This window comes from Haliaeetus albicilla, chromosome 2, assembly GCF_947461875.1.
Source record: "Haliaeetus albicilla chromosome 2, bHalAlb1.1, whole genome shotgun sequence".
NCBI lineage: Eukaryota > Metazoa > Chordata > Aves > Accipitriformes > Accipitridae > Haliaeetus > Haliaeetus albicilla.
Genome location: NC_091484.1, coordinates 35,112,097 through 35,127,124, shown reverse-complemented (window position 1 = coordinate 35,127,124; position 15,028 = coordinate 35,112,097). Strand labels below are relative to the sequence as shown.

General features: G+C 39.9%; 1 long non-coding RNA gene across 2 annotated transcripts in view; it reads right to left on the bottom strand.

Annotated features, from left to right (window-relative positions):
* The window catches only part of LOC138682018 (uncharacterized), an 87,311-nt gene that overhangs the window by 15,908 nt on the left and 56,375 nt on the right, over positions 1-15,028 (bottom strand). For both annotated transcript variants that reach the window (XR_011322234.1, XR_011322236.1), the window contains exon 2: positions 12,070-12,133. This is a non-coding gene — a long non-coding RNA (uncharacterized lncRNA). The remainder of the gene's footprint in view (positions 1-12,069; positions 12,134-15,028) is intronic.

Sequence of the window (15,028 nt, the reverse complement as noted above, 5' to 3'; positions counted from 1 at the left end):
TCTGGACCAGTAACACCTCCCACCTGCAATGGCACTTACTTGTTTGCTTTTTATTTTTTTAATTCTCTGTTTACTTGAGATGTAGTACACCCAGTCCTAACATCATTGTCCGTATCAGAGAGCAGAGCATGGGCAGACAGGTCAATGATAAATGCAGTGTACCCACTTTTCACTGCTGGTCTAGACTACCAAATACGGAAGTTTGCCTGCTATTTTACTTGCCATTGCACCACTGGAATAGAAATGCTCAAAACTAAGCAGTCCTTCTGCAGCATGATTCCCCTAAACAGCTGGAATTCTTACAAAGACATCATTATTAGTTCTTATGAGTACACAAAAGTGGTAGGTCAACATTTCCAGAGGCATCTCGGTTGCTTAAGGGCCTGCATGCTGGTCAATGTAATTTTTATTTGAAACGCAACAAGCAGTGTTTTAAAGGAAAACCTTTGAACTGAAGGATAACATCATTTTCAGAAACATTGTCAATGTTTCTGAAAATGAAATGCTGGAGATGAAACATTTTCAGATAACACTGCCTTTCAGCTCCCCTATGCTTTATGAGACAACAGTGAGTCACTGCATAACGACCTTAGTGATAGGCAACACTGCTGACACAGTGGTATCATGATTCAAAAAATACGCAGTATCACATAATTAGAAAATTAGTATGTGCTGATACTACCATGGTGGCTCTACTCGGTGCTACCTGTGTCTCTGCCCCTGTTTGCTGCCCATGTGAGCCTGGGGCAGTACTGGCAGATCAGCTCCCCTGCCCCAGCAGCAGGCAGCTGGAGGAATGGGGATGGCCCTGCCTGGGTCAGCTAGCAGCTCTCCTTCCTCTGCCCAGGATGAATGCCAGTACTGCCACCCTTGTGAGCCTGTGAGGACCTAAAGGTGTGGAGAAGAGAGGAGAGGAAGGAGGGATCTAACACTTTTGCACCCTGTATTGCAGGCTCCTACTAGCGTGTGAAGCTCTCTATTGACAAGTCCCGGCTCCCCTGTTTTTCTCCCCAAGCCAACTAATTCCTAGACTGAAATCAACAAATTGCAGTAATTTGTGGCAGAATATTCTTTCTATTATCAGTCTCATTATAGATTCAGTAGGTATTGCCCCTCACTAAGCCACCTATGTACCTCCTATACCTATAGGAAAGGAACAAAAATAGAGAACACAGGGCTTCAGGAAGGGTGTCAGCAGGGGGGACACATGCAACACAAACCAACCTTTTGTTATTCATGAAAGGGAACACTATTTCATTTTAAATTAAACCATGAGGCTTTCTATTTGTCTGAATCATAGCTTTTTGCGGATACCCTCACTCCTCACCATGTCTAGAGTTTCTGATTTTCCATCTGGGTATTTAACAAACAACATAATTTGCCTCATAAATCTTTGTTAAGATTTTTTGAATGCTGGCTACTTCCCCACACAAAGGCATGCAAATGCACTCCCATTTCCACAGTAGAGCACTACATCTCACAGAAGGAGAATGAAGGGGGAAAAAAACACAACAAAACAAAAACCAGCTGTAGGACAGTCCTGAAAAAATGTTACCAAAGCTGATACAGATTCAACCTTCCCTTGAATTTTGTGGTTTCTCAGAATGAATCCAGCTTTACCTCCCTTGTCAGGAGCAACGAGAATGGTTTTTAGGAAAGGAGGCATTTGGAACTGTTCAGAGAGCTTCCACTTTCCAAAAGCCTTTGCTTGAGGTAAAAAGATCGGTGAGCAAAGGAGGAGGGAAGGAAGGAGTTGTCAACAGACAGTAACAAGAGGAAATCAAGGTAATACCCACCCTTATCCACAAACTATTGCAAACTATTCCAGAACTGTATGTGTTCACTCCCCTCCCTCAATCCCACACCCTAGCCTTCATGCCATCACTTTTGAAATGAAGCACAACACATTGCCTTGTCACAAAAGTTAAAACTGTCATGTTCTTCCTCACCAAGGACAAGCAGCAGTAGCTTTTGAGGCAAAACTGCCAGTGTACACTTCAAACAGTAATAAACAAGCTAAGGATTACAAACCCCTAATGAGGTCTTTGAGGTTTTACAGATCAGGCTTCTCAAATTGCTGTTCTCTGAACAAGGGAGTCTTGCTAATCGTTGGATTTGTGCTTTACAATTTTGAGAAGTTTGTAGTGCTGTTCAAATGTTGTGATCTTCTTCTAGATTTCTTTCTTAAGGAGCTTAACAGAACTATCTGTCCCTTCTCTTGGCCCTGCTTCAGGAAAGTATTTGGTGACATAGTAAGTCAGCTCTTATTCATAAATTCACCTAGGCATGAGTTTAAATGCATTGCACGTAAATCCCAATGGAGTTTAAGTATACATTACCTCAAAAGTAAATTTCCCTGACCAAAGCTTTGAGAATGGATTCAGTGACTGAAAAATCATTTTGTAGAATACAGAGAACTGTGCCTGCTGGACAGGCATCTGAGAAGATGTTCTTTCAAAGGTTTTGTTCTTTCCTTGTGTTAAGTTTCCTTCCCCAAGTTCAGATATGCTGAGGTAGCAGGTCTCTTAGATACTGGCTAGAAAGTTGCAGAATTCTCTTTTTCTTGCTGTGCTTTGACCTCATCTGATTTCATTTACATATTCTGCAGCTTTTCAGCTTGGCCTGTCAAATTTGCTTGATATATGCCTAACTCTCTTCCTGACTTTTCTTCTGAGGGTTTTATTACTCCTGTTTACTTCAGTGCACCTAATTCTCAACAACGGTTTGGTTCTTATGCAGAAAAAGCCAGTTCTTCCCTTGGTCTTTCTCTTCAGTCCAGCTGTCCTCCATAGAGGTGGGTGCTCCTGATTGCATAGGACTTCAGCTTTGACTAGAGGAGGCTCTTTTTACACCAACAAGCATCGCAAAGTGTGAATCAAACCCAAAGGGTGTTTGACTGAGAATTTAGAAAGTTAAACTGCTGAAATATGTAGTTTATAATTAAAGTACTGAGAAAACCTTAGCCAAAGAATCGCTAGAGCAACACTATAATTACGCTGTCCTTCATATCCTGCCATTAGCATTTCTAGAAGTGACATAATAATAATGTGGCTTTTTTTCTCTTTAGGAACTGTCAGCTCTCTTTACAGAATTCATGTAAGTTTATAAAGAATATCAAGTTCTTAAATGGAAAATGCAAATGATGATTTTTGTGTAAGAGACATGACAGTCACATTAGTAAGCTCATGAAATTCATGGCCATATATGTTTCAAGTCAATAGAGTAGAACACTTTTTTCCTTTTCCTTTTTTTTTTTCCTATCTATTCAGGTTTCAAGAAAAAAAAGGACCTAAAAATCTCTCTTTTGAACTCTCCTGTTAATTGTCCAAATCTAGTATTTTTGTAGGAACACAGACTGCCTATACTTCCAGGAGCACACAGAGAGCCCATCTCAGTCAATCAGGAGGAAGGTTCTGATCCCAGACACCAAAAAAACTTTATGCTGGTAGCAACCAAGCTTGTAATACAAAACACATTTTGGGGGATGTCCCAAAGACATCCTTCAGGCTGCTGTTGCCAGCAGACAATGTTCCTTCTGCCCCATAGCAAGGAAAAGGCTGCAGTACCAGCTGTGGCTGTTGAGTGCCTGGGAGCCTATTTGGGCATGTATCCGCCGACCACTACATCCCTCAGGAGGAGTAATCTCATTTGCATTCTAACATGTCCTAGTGCGTTCAGAAGAGGTAAAAGAAAGTATGTGGCCCTCTGTTACTACATTGGGCATGCTAGGGAGACTTCCTGCTGATTCTGAAGGAGAGCTGATACATTTTCAAAGCACAACTGCTAGAGTTGTGGCTCTCAACAGGACGCAAGGCTTTGGCAGCCACTTCTGTTCTGTTGATTCCCAGTCAATCATAAGTGTTGATAAAAGAAAAATGTGTTTAGGAAAAGAGCATTTTCTGTCAAACAAGCAGCACAAGTATAATGGAGTTGAAATGAGGTACTTGAATGTTTTAAATCTTTCGTGCAGTGTGGAAGTGAAATAAGTACTAAAACAAATCTAAATGTGTTCTCTAATAGATATTAATTATTGACTGCTTGAAAATAAATTATTAGATTCAAAAGACTATGCAATGTTGATTAAATTGCATGAAATTTTATCGTTAGGATAATTCATAGTGCCTGTGGTATAATATGCTGGCCTTTTAAGATCATAAAATGTTACATTGAGGGCAAATATATCTCATTATAACAATCTTTTGGGAAGACAAGCATCTCACATCTGACACAGGCAGATAGCATTTATCTGTTATATACATACATATAAGATACTGATTTACTAGGGGGACACAGGAATGAGAGTCAGGTCCTGGGAAGATATGAATTAGATGTGAACTAAATCTGCATTTACCAAGTTAGTGCAGCACCAAGCTCATTTCATAAACTTCATGAAAGTCAGCGTATACTTGTTTTGAGTCTAGTACTACTTAAGCGTAGCTATACTTCTTTCATAGATCAGTTCCCACCAGCTCAGAGCAGCAATAGAAATAACTCACAGCTGACAAAACATGCCAGGAAAATTGCTGCTGATAAAACCTTGAACTTTTGTTCTTTTTAGAAGGCTGGTCTGGAACCAGTGTAATGGAAGGTGGCCAGGGGTGCTCACTCCCTGCCAGCCAAAGCTCCTTCTTCCATAATAGGGATCACAGTGGTAAGAGAACGACTTCTGTGTAAGTCTCTTTCAGGTTGCATACAGTGCAAGAAAGCATTTGTCTTTATACCACAATTAAATCAAGTCGTGGCTCCAAAATCTCATTTTCCTGTATACAATCCAAACCCCACTTTTACCGTATATATGTCAAAAGCTGCCAAAACAAGCTAGTTGGCTTGTAAGATGAGGGAACTAGATCAAATCAGCACAACTCAGTTGTTCACCCAGTCATTCTGTGTAGCATATTTTGTGTGGCTAAGGGCTAGTCTACATCAGATGGGAGGTGAAACAGTGAATATGTGAGATGTTCTGGTATTTGGTTTTCAGCTTGAAGTCCCTGCAGCCTCATGATGGAGCTCTCCCAAGTGAACTAGCAAGCTTCTGCCAACTGGAGAAAGTCTTCCAAAAGGGCATTACATTCATTTCACGATGAGTTCAAGCAGGGGAAAGAAAAGTTCATATGGTTGCATCTGTATGTCAGATGTCCTTTTTTAGACTTAGGCAGTCTTCCCACGGCTGTCCTACACGTTGCTGTCTCACGCCATGACCAGCCTGTCAGACTACCTAGCTGCCCTATAGTGCACCAGAGTCAAGCTGACCAGCTGCTGACTCACTGCTTTTAAAGGTTGGCATGCAACTCAGTGCACTCCACTGGTGGTCACACAGTGCTAAAAGCTGATTATCCCACTCAGCATCACAGCCATCACACATTGTGTAACTGCCTAGCACTAAGCAGAGATTCCAGATTTCTCTGACACCTGATAGAAGAAATTATTCTCCTTTAAAAGCTGTCACTGTAGCACAAAGAGCTATGAACTAGAAGTAAATAAAGGTAGGACAGGGTATTTGCCTAGGACACATCTTAGGTAATGTCAAAAAAAGGTGTAACTTTTTAAACAGCACAGGAGAGAAAGAGGTCTTCTAATAATTGTGCAAGTCCTCATCCTTACTCTGAGTTGGACATTATGGAAAACACTGAGACACTGAAGATACCAGAACCAGAACTCTGATGAGTTAGAGATGAAAGTCAGAATAATTTTGCTATGAAGGAGCCAAAGAATAATACAGAGAAATAGACAGAGAGAGAGAGAACGAGTCCCAAGCTCAACAGGGTTATGGACGAGGCCTGGCAGTATGTGCTGCATTAAAGTACGTGAATGGATGATCTAAACAAAGACAGATCCTCTGCGCCTGACAGAGGCTGCATTTTAGGCAGGTGTTAGTGAAGACCCTTTCTGAACCTATTTGGCTCTATCCCCATATTCTCGCATGTATGCTGGGAAATTCACATCAGCAGCAATTATTTTCCTTCTATTTTCAGATCCCACAGCCCTCAGCCACATTAGCACTTACCCCTCAGCTGTCCCCTTTCATTTGGCTGGCATTCAAGGCATACTCCTTCTGCACTCCAAGTGCCCTGTGTAAGGCTTCATATGACAAAGCAACAGAGGATAAGTTGGAAACCCCAGCATCAGTGATGGATTAATGAGTCTTTGGCAAACCTTTGTACCTTCTGTTTCAAGTGCCAGGCAAAATCCTTTGATCTTCCCTTATCTACCATATTTATGTAGAAGCATGTAGACTGAAAGAGCAAACAAATAAATAAAATCCCTCAGGTCCACCAAAATAAGAGACCTAATTGAACAAGATTTTCCTGCTTCTAGCAGGAGAATCCGAGAATATGCATGTAACGGATGTGTAAGATATACGGCTTAATGCACTAACGGAAGGCTCTTGCATGCCACAGAGATGAACGTAGTCTAACAGTCCAGGGAAAATGGAATTATACTTAGTAGTGTAACTGCAAGTGTTATCTTTTGACATATACTATGGGTATATACACGATATATTTTATATACAGATATATATATATGTTTGTTTCCTCCATTTTACTCATTTAAGGTGTGATTTTTCAAAATTGCCTAAGTGACTTTCCCACTTTAATTGAACTGAATCGCATAATTACTGAAGATGACAGCATGAGGCCAAACACTGCCCTTGAAATCATTGACTTCTCTAGGAATTGTGTGTATTCAGAAGACCACAGGCTTTTGCAGAGGCTGAATCTGCAAAGTCTGCATAATTGTAGCAGCCTGGTCTGGCATTTCGGAGTTGGCCATCAGAATTATGCCTGCCCAGGGACTATTGACAAAACCTTCAACATATACACCACGTGAAAAAAAAAATCCTTAACAGAAATGGTCCAATCTTCTCCAGATACCTGTGCTGGGCTTTCTGCAGCACTTCTGTGTAGTTTGGAGTGAGTCCCGTGAATTATTTTAAGGCAGGTGTTCCACTGCAAACTAGCAGAACTTCTTGATCCCTCTCTCTTTCCTGTGGCAGTGCGATTTCCAAATCCCTGACAACCACACTGGAGAAACACTGCCATGGGCTGTGATTATGATAGTGCTGACAAAGATCATTGACCATTTCGTTCCAACCATCCAGCCATGTGGCTTTAACAGGTGTCAGTCCGGATGGCTTTTGTTCAGAAAAAGGTGGATGCCTTGTGATAGTTCCACATGGATGAACTTTTCCTGAAGTTGCTTTACTGAGGTCAGAAAACCACGTGGGAAAACTAGGTGGGAAACCATCAGCTTTTATTAGGAAAGGATAGTAATGTGGTCATGGTAACAGAATCCAATAGAAGGAAACAAACAAGCAAATTGTGCCTTGTATGTGCAGGGTACGATGTATCTACTTGATGCACTCCCTAACCTGCTTTAGCCGCAATAACCACCTGAACATAAACAGTTTACTTTGTAAATGTAGATTGACTGGTTTCATTTTGATAGAAGAGGTTTAGGCATTGCTGGCAGCCCTGAATGAGTGATAGCTTCTCATACCACAAAGGGTGGTGTTAAGTAGTTGTGGCATGAGCTACTGGTGGTATCTGCTTCCTACTGCAAGCAGAACACAGCATCTCTCTACAGGCTTAAGAACTAACCTGTTTAAAACTGGAAAACCAGTGGTAATGATTTTTTTTTTTTAATGTGAAATGTCAGAGCACAAAACTGATGCCAGTGCTCCTGTGAGCCAGTGGTATTAGAATGAAGTGCAAACGCCCAGGTTACATTACATTCTTATATGCCACAAAGATGGGGAAAAAGTGATTCCAGCTCCTGAAGCATCTGATAATAGCATTTGTGGAGTCTGAGTGGGGAATCAAATCCCAGCCTCCCTTACACATGTGAGTAGTTTTGTGCTGAGCTATTCTTAAAATAATCATCAATTCCCCCTCAGTACTTCCCCCCATAAATTAGTTTCTATGGTGTATAACAGCCACTGAAAGAAGAACTGAACAGGGGAAATTAACTCGCCTTTCAGTAACACAAATTTATCAAGGGCACAGTTTTTACTGGGACAAAAACAATTCATTTAAGCCTTGTCAAGATTCCTAATTAAAAATTCTCTACTCCCAATTGTAACTTACAAATACTGTGCTTACTTTGGAAGTTAATAATATTTCCATTCATTTCTGCTACACTCTGCTATAGCAGCTTTGACTCCAGTCTGATAACAAGAGCACTGTACCCAAGCCAGCAGTAAATGACTTTCCTGCCTTCTGTGTAAAAATGAAACTTACTTTGTAGAAGGGCGATGGGGAGGTTTGAAGCTGTATTTATTGTCTGAATTTCAGCTCTATTGTTCAAGATAAGAAAGATCCATCTCTTTAAGGCTTAGGCTAATGCATCAGATATTGCAGGCCTGAAAAGCTTTGACTTTTTATTGTGAATCAATCAGCTCCCACCAGGCCACCTGCTGCCTGGCAGGCCTCCATTGGTAAGTGTTTGTGTGAACAGCTTGGATCACAAGTCACACTAATGGAAGATCAAGCCTTCGACCAATTAGCCCATGAGCAGAGCTCAGCTCTACTTTTCATTAGTTGTGAGTTGGAGGAGGTCTCTTCCTTCAAAGACTTTGGTAGTGTAGACCTTCAGCATGTTCAAGGACCAATTTTCTGTTCTAGAAGAATATGAGTAAGATTATTCTGTCCTGTGATGGACGATTATGATTTCATAGATAATCATTCAAGCCTATAGTACTTTGACTGGATTTTTTTATGCAAACTACAATATGAACCTGAAAGAAAAACAACTCTCAATCTTCAGCAACACATAACAGTTCATCTTCCTCTATTTACAGAGGAGTATTACAATGAAGAACTTGACATGTGACAAATCTCCAATAAGTCAAAACTCAACACCTCTCTTATATGTCTCAAAAATGTTTTACTTTGAAGCAACCCATATTCTGCTTTCATTATACATCAGTGACAGCATCTCCCTACACTATCTCATCTTTGTTTGCCAGTTGCCTCCTTGCTTATAGTCTGTGAGATGAGGCAAGAACGTGCACAAGAAAGTTTGCTAATCACTCAATGAGGGTCCCAAATATTTCTTTTTCTGTCCACTAGCAATCTCATTACCTCAGTAGCCCGTATGTTGCCAGAGTTCTTGGGGACATTGCTTAAAAATAGGCAGTTTTAAGGAGATATCTGAGAGAGAAACAGGAGGCAACTTTTCTGATATTTATAGGGAAGGGTTTTCTAATCATCAGGGCCAGCACAGGAGAAAAACAGAAGCTGTGAGTTGAAAAATCAGACTAGATGTAATGAAGGATGTGATCCCTGCCTGACCACAAGGCCATCATGAAGTTTGACCCAAACGATATCTTCCAATAAAACAACTGAAAACCAAGCTTGACTTTCCTGATGTTTACAAGCACGTAAAAAAAGAAGCATGAAAAGCCTTTTACAAGGAGAATCGGCCTTTCTGTTCCTAGTTTTGTGAGAGTTGGATATAAATACACCCAACAGTCAAAAAGCAACTTAAGAAATGACAGTATAAACATTAAGGGGAAAAAGCCTCAGTACAATGATTTTGTCCTGTTTTTTTAAGCTGAATTTAAATACTATCATTTGTCCTTGAAGTTTCAGAGGAATTTTGTTGTACACCTCTCAGTTTAACCACCTTAGGAATCATTAAGAGCCAAAACCAAGTTAAAATAGGTACTAGTGAGGCATCTTTAATTGTTGAAGACTGGCATACATACCAATTTATGAACTCAGAGATGCAATGTGCAAATCACCTGACTGACAGGGAACCTTCTCAGGACCTTCCCAGCTAGTACTATTAATTCCACCTTTGAGACTCATTAAGAAACTAGATAAGAAAACTTCTCCTCATGTTGTCAGGACCTGGTCTAAAGACACCAAAGCTAATACAAGTATTTCCAATGGTTTCAGATCAGGCCGTAAGTCCTGAGATGGCACCATCTCTTGAGTTTGATGAAGTATGATTCCTCTGCACTGGCAGCACACACTGTCATTGGTAAGGTCACATTACCCATGAAACTCAGCCCATGCTAGCAGTCAGACTGCCTTTGGTGACATAAGAGAAAATCCCATGGGCTATGTGTTTTTTGCAGTTATCAGTTTGCACTTAATGCATGAACGAAAGAGCGGGAAAAGAATGAGTCTCAGCTCTGCCACTCTACCTGATGTTCTCTGGCTTTTTTTTTCCCTCCAATTTAAATACTGTACACCTTATATGGCAGTTATTTTTACTTACTCAAATTATGTGATGCTTTTTGGGGTTTTTCCTGCTCTGTAAATGCAAAAGAATAGATGCCTTGGCCTATTGAGCTAACATCACTTGAGTAATTAGGCCGACGTTGGAAGCCCACAGTTTGACCTTCTGTGTGTTGCTATGTAGTTCTTAGGGATGTAACTTTTGTTAGATAAAGCACAGTTAGACAGTTGTTATGAAAAATATTGTAACTGACAGAAATAGCAGACCTAACTTATGCAAGAGTGTTTACCCAGTGACTCGCTAAAACACCGAAAGAGCAAAAGCTCACAACAGTACCCCAGCCAGCAAAGTTCAAACCATGAGCTCTCCACCTCATAGAACTCATTCCCCTCAGCCCGAAGAAGGAGCAGCACAACTCTGCCTCTGAGGATACCTGACCTTGGAGGATCTTCAGGGATGTCCGGGACCAAGACCATGCAGCCCAAACCAGCACACTTAATGCCCTACTCCTCTAAACTATTGACAACTGCTGCTTAGGTGAGCAGCTAAAGTGGAGGTAAAGACAATCCCATTTCTGTAACTTTGTAGTCTTCTATGCATTAAAATGCAAAGACAATAAATATCCAAACTTCTTCACACAGATCTATTTATCACATAGTATTTGATGCTTGAGTTCAGTCCTTCCTGACCTAAACCACAATCATAGGAAATGCACTTTGAAACTCAGTAGTCTCACTGAGTTTGTATTAATTCTGATAAGCATGAAAATAAGCAGGACTACTGACAGAAGGTTCAGAAAGTCTAGAAAGGGTTTCATTATCTGTTACAGCTATTGTAAAACATTAAATAAATAAATGCAAACATTCTTTCTATGTATGAGATCCCATTAAAAAGAGTTCCAAAAGTCATCACTTCCTCTTCTAGTATTGTCCTGGGGCTGGTGTCACAAATTTGGTTTCTCTGGACATACAGGTTTATCTTCTTGCCAGAGATGAAAGACTTATTGATACTGAAACCGCTTAAAACCCCCTAATTTTCCTCATAAACTATACACAAACTTGCCTTTATAAAAACAGTAAAAATACCTAGTTGCCATACATTTTTTGAAATAATAATACATTTTCTGCTTTCAGACTTAAACCTATATCTAACCACTGCTCACACCCAATGTAAACAACACATTAGCTTCATTTCTATATGAAGCAGGTGGTTTCTTCTACCTTCCCTCTGAAACATCTGGTGCTGGCTATGTTCAGAGACAAGTTTGTAGAGTAGATTGATATGAAGTCTAATTTGGTATGGCAAATCCTCTGGGACAAATTGCACCACAGTGTGCAGATGTACCATGACTCTGAAGTCAACAATGTTGCATAATTTATATCATCATAGATTTGTCCCAGATTGGTTGAGTCTGGGTTTTGAGGTTTTGTTGCTGTTCTTTTTCCCCTTTTTCAGTAGGACTTTATTGGATTTTAACAAATAAATATACACAAAATTGTGTCTTTTTTAACATATTAACTCCTGGATATAGTAATGGGTTTTCTGTAAGGCTACTGAATTTGAATAGGGAAAAAAATCCCGTTTCATGAGATGGTCACATTAGTCATGTCAAGAAGTGTGATGCAGTACGATGGGCAGTGATCTTACAAATGCAAGTGCCTATTCTCTACATCTAACAGCACAGTTGTTGCTTCTTCACCAGGTGCTGCCAGGTCCTACAAACAAGACTGATCATATTGTCTCCAGCTGTATTACTCAACATAAGGAACAGTTCATCAATAAGAATGCTTTTGACCACCTGCAGCCTGCCCTGACAGTCAGTTCTTTTCCTTCCTTCATAAATGCATACAGAATTGAATTTAAATCAGAAGCAGTGATTTTTACCTGGAAACAATTTGAGAGCTTGTGACCTGTGCACATAGGGAACCCACAGATGGTCCAGTAGGTCCTGGGAGCAAAGGGAGACATGAAAGGAATCAATAGCCTCATCCTAATCCTCCTGTTCTCTGTCTTTTGGGAAGACACCTGTAGACTATTTGATTTCTTTCCCATTGAGAAGTGATTTATTTTTACTCATCACCTGCTAGAAAATGTTGTGTTCATGTTAGAATTAGCAAATACTTTTTTCCTCCATGGGAACTACAGTCCTGTTTCTCACATTGCATTAAATAATCTTTTTTCCAGATAACAAAGCACTAATGGTCACTCAACCATTCCCTCTGCAGAGCTTTGATTATATTTACATCAGGCAATAATAACACCACAAAAAGGCTGTTATACAAAGGTAAACTTAAAAAAACTATGAGTTTGCATAGTCAATCAGGTGACAGACCTCTCATACCTGATGTAAGCCTCCATGAACACAATTGCAAGTTGTAGATACAATCAACCTACATTTTACTTTTATTTCAGGACTTAAAATGCGTTCCTTCATGCATCCTGAATACAGCAAACACCAAGTATTCATTACAGTCAATAGAGTGTATTATATTGTGACCTCTCAGCTGTAGCAAGATCTTTCACCCAGCAGAAATCATTCTAGGTGAAGGGCCCTTGAGCACAAATTAAATGAAAGTAGACTGCAATCGAGGGAAATTATAGCTATAACTGCTGTAGAAATGAAGTCAACTCTTTCTCTGCATGATCACAGCAAACAGCGCAGATGCTCTCTGCTATCAGCATTGATGCAGGTGCCAAAATTCCTTCTTGCTAAAAGAGTTTTATTAAAATGCCTTTATCCTTAAGGCATGTGTCACCAGCATTACACAAAAACAAAGCCAGAAACAAGCCTTGAAAATACAATAGGAGCCCAGGAACCAATGTGATCTACTAGTGCCATTATAATACAATGAGTGTCCAATGACAGACATTACACTTCAGGTGTGAATGAGAATGCATACATTGCCTGCCTAAGTGAAGTGTGTGGAGTTGTACAAAACACATTTAAAGGTCTCCTGCCCCAAGAAGGTTGAAAGAATCACACTTTGAGAAACCCAAAACATATACTTATTCAGAAAATTGAATGTTTTCTTTTTCCTTCCAACTGCTTTTTCAGCATAGATTTTACAGCAGATAATTTTTTCTCTACAAAGCTTATAAAAGCAAGTGATAGATCCTACAAAGTAGTAAATCATCAGAACCCAAGCTAGCTTCATAATAGCCAAAAAGCTAAGAACCCCTAATGGAATCTGCTTGCCAATAGCCACCAATTGAAAATACAAAATATTACTACTTATGACCATATTTATCAGAGAGAACTCACTAGCTGGTATAATGTACTACAGTCTATAAAGGATCATAGAAAGGGCAGAAATATTGTTCTTCTGAGCACAGACACCAACTTCAGGGCTTTAAGCCTTCAAACAGAAGATCAGTTTTAGCAGAGAATTTGAGCTCTCTAGGAGAATAAAGGGGCCTTTCAGGAAGGTAGAAATCTCTGAGGTTCCTAAATAAATGAATGCAAAACTGACAATTCTCTTTTAGGACTCAAAGATTTTAAATCTGGATCACTGAAGGAGCAACAGGCCTCTTTATTTCAAAGACACAAGGGAGTAAGGCAAAAAAAAAAAAAGAAACTTTAGAAAATGCTTGTCAAAAACTATTTAGGGATACTTCTTTAAAAATATGCTTCACAAACATCAACTAAATGAATCCTCCTTAAAGGCTAACTCCTAGTACATGTTAAAGATTAATTTACAGTGCTGACTTCTCAAAGAGAAAAATGCAAATAAAAACAAAACATACTGTCTTAATTGAACTTCTTGCAGGAAACATACACATTTCCATCAATAACAAACAGTATGCTCTGAGGACCAGGACAGACAGATGACAGGAAAGTAGTGAGAAGTCTGAACTGACCATCTCCAACATCATTTTAGGATTCCCTTCTCTTTACATTCTGAAACTGTTAACAGCTGAGAAGTGGGGGAAAATATTGAGGAAGGGAAACATCTCTTTTCCCCATGAAAAAAAATAAACACACAAACATAATATCATTTTTATTTGTGGCCTCAGCTCTTTACTGAGATGGCAAATATTTGCATATATATATACATATTTATTTTTTTTCCCCCGTTAAAGATTTTGGAAAAATGTAATGGAAAGTCAAATTACTATTTGTCGTAGGCCTTGCTGAGTCCCTTTCATAGACAATCGTCAGTCTGCTGTAACTGAACCCAACAGTTGCATCCCACACATTTCCAAGCCAGCTGGATCTGGCAAGATTCCAAATTCAGTCTTTACTCTGGGTGTCTCCAGCAAATTTCTGGATACAGAAATCTTGTCTGAAGCCCTCTGCAAGGGATTCTTTAGTCCAGCTGCCCAGGGCCTGGGACCAGTTCAGTTGGCAAAATCCAACTCAACTCTGCTGTTAGGCACATTCTCCCAGAATTACACCTAGCTGTAGCTGTTCTGGTTCATGTTCAAAAAAAAATAAAACAGGCATTCAGAGGAATTTCCCACAAACATGTATGTTAATTTTAGTTAGTGCTAGAGCATTGCGATGTTTGTAAGAAAACACAAATACCTGAAAAACATCTCCCTTTGGAGCATTTGGATTTAGTCTGTGTCCTTGAGGAAGGACAACACTCCACTTGCCCCCCAGCTCCTTTAGCTGTCTTCTTTTTCCAGAAGTAGGTTGGACATACATCCTTTTCTTTTACGGATATGACTTCTTTATGGTATCGGAACACTATTCTTTTTCTTCTTCCTCTACTTGAAATTTTCCCATCTCTGCCCCCTGCCTCCCCTTCTTTACCAGCAGCTGAGCAGGGAACCTATGAAAATCAGTGATTCTGCTAGCAGAAACCCTTGTATTCTACCACAGTGGAAACGTTTGCTGAGA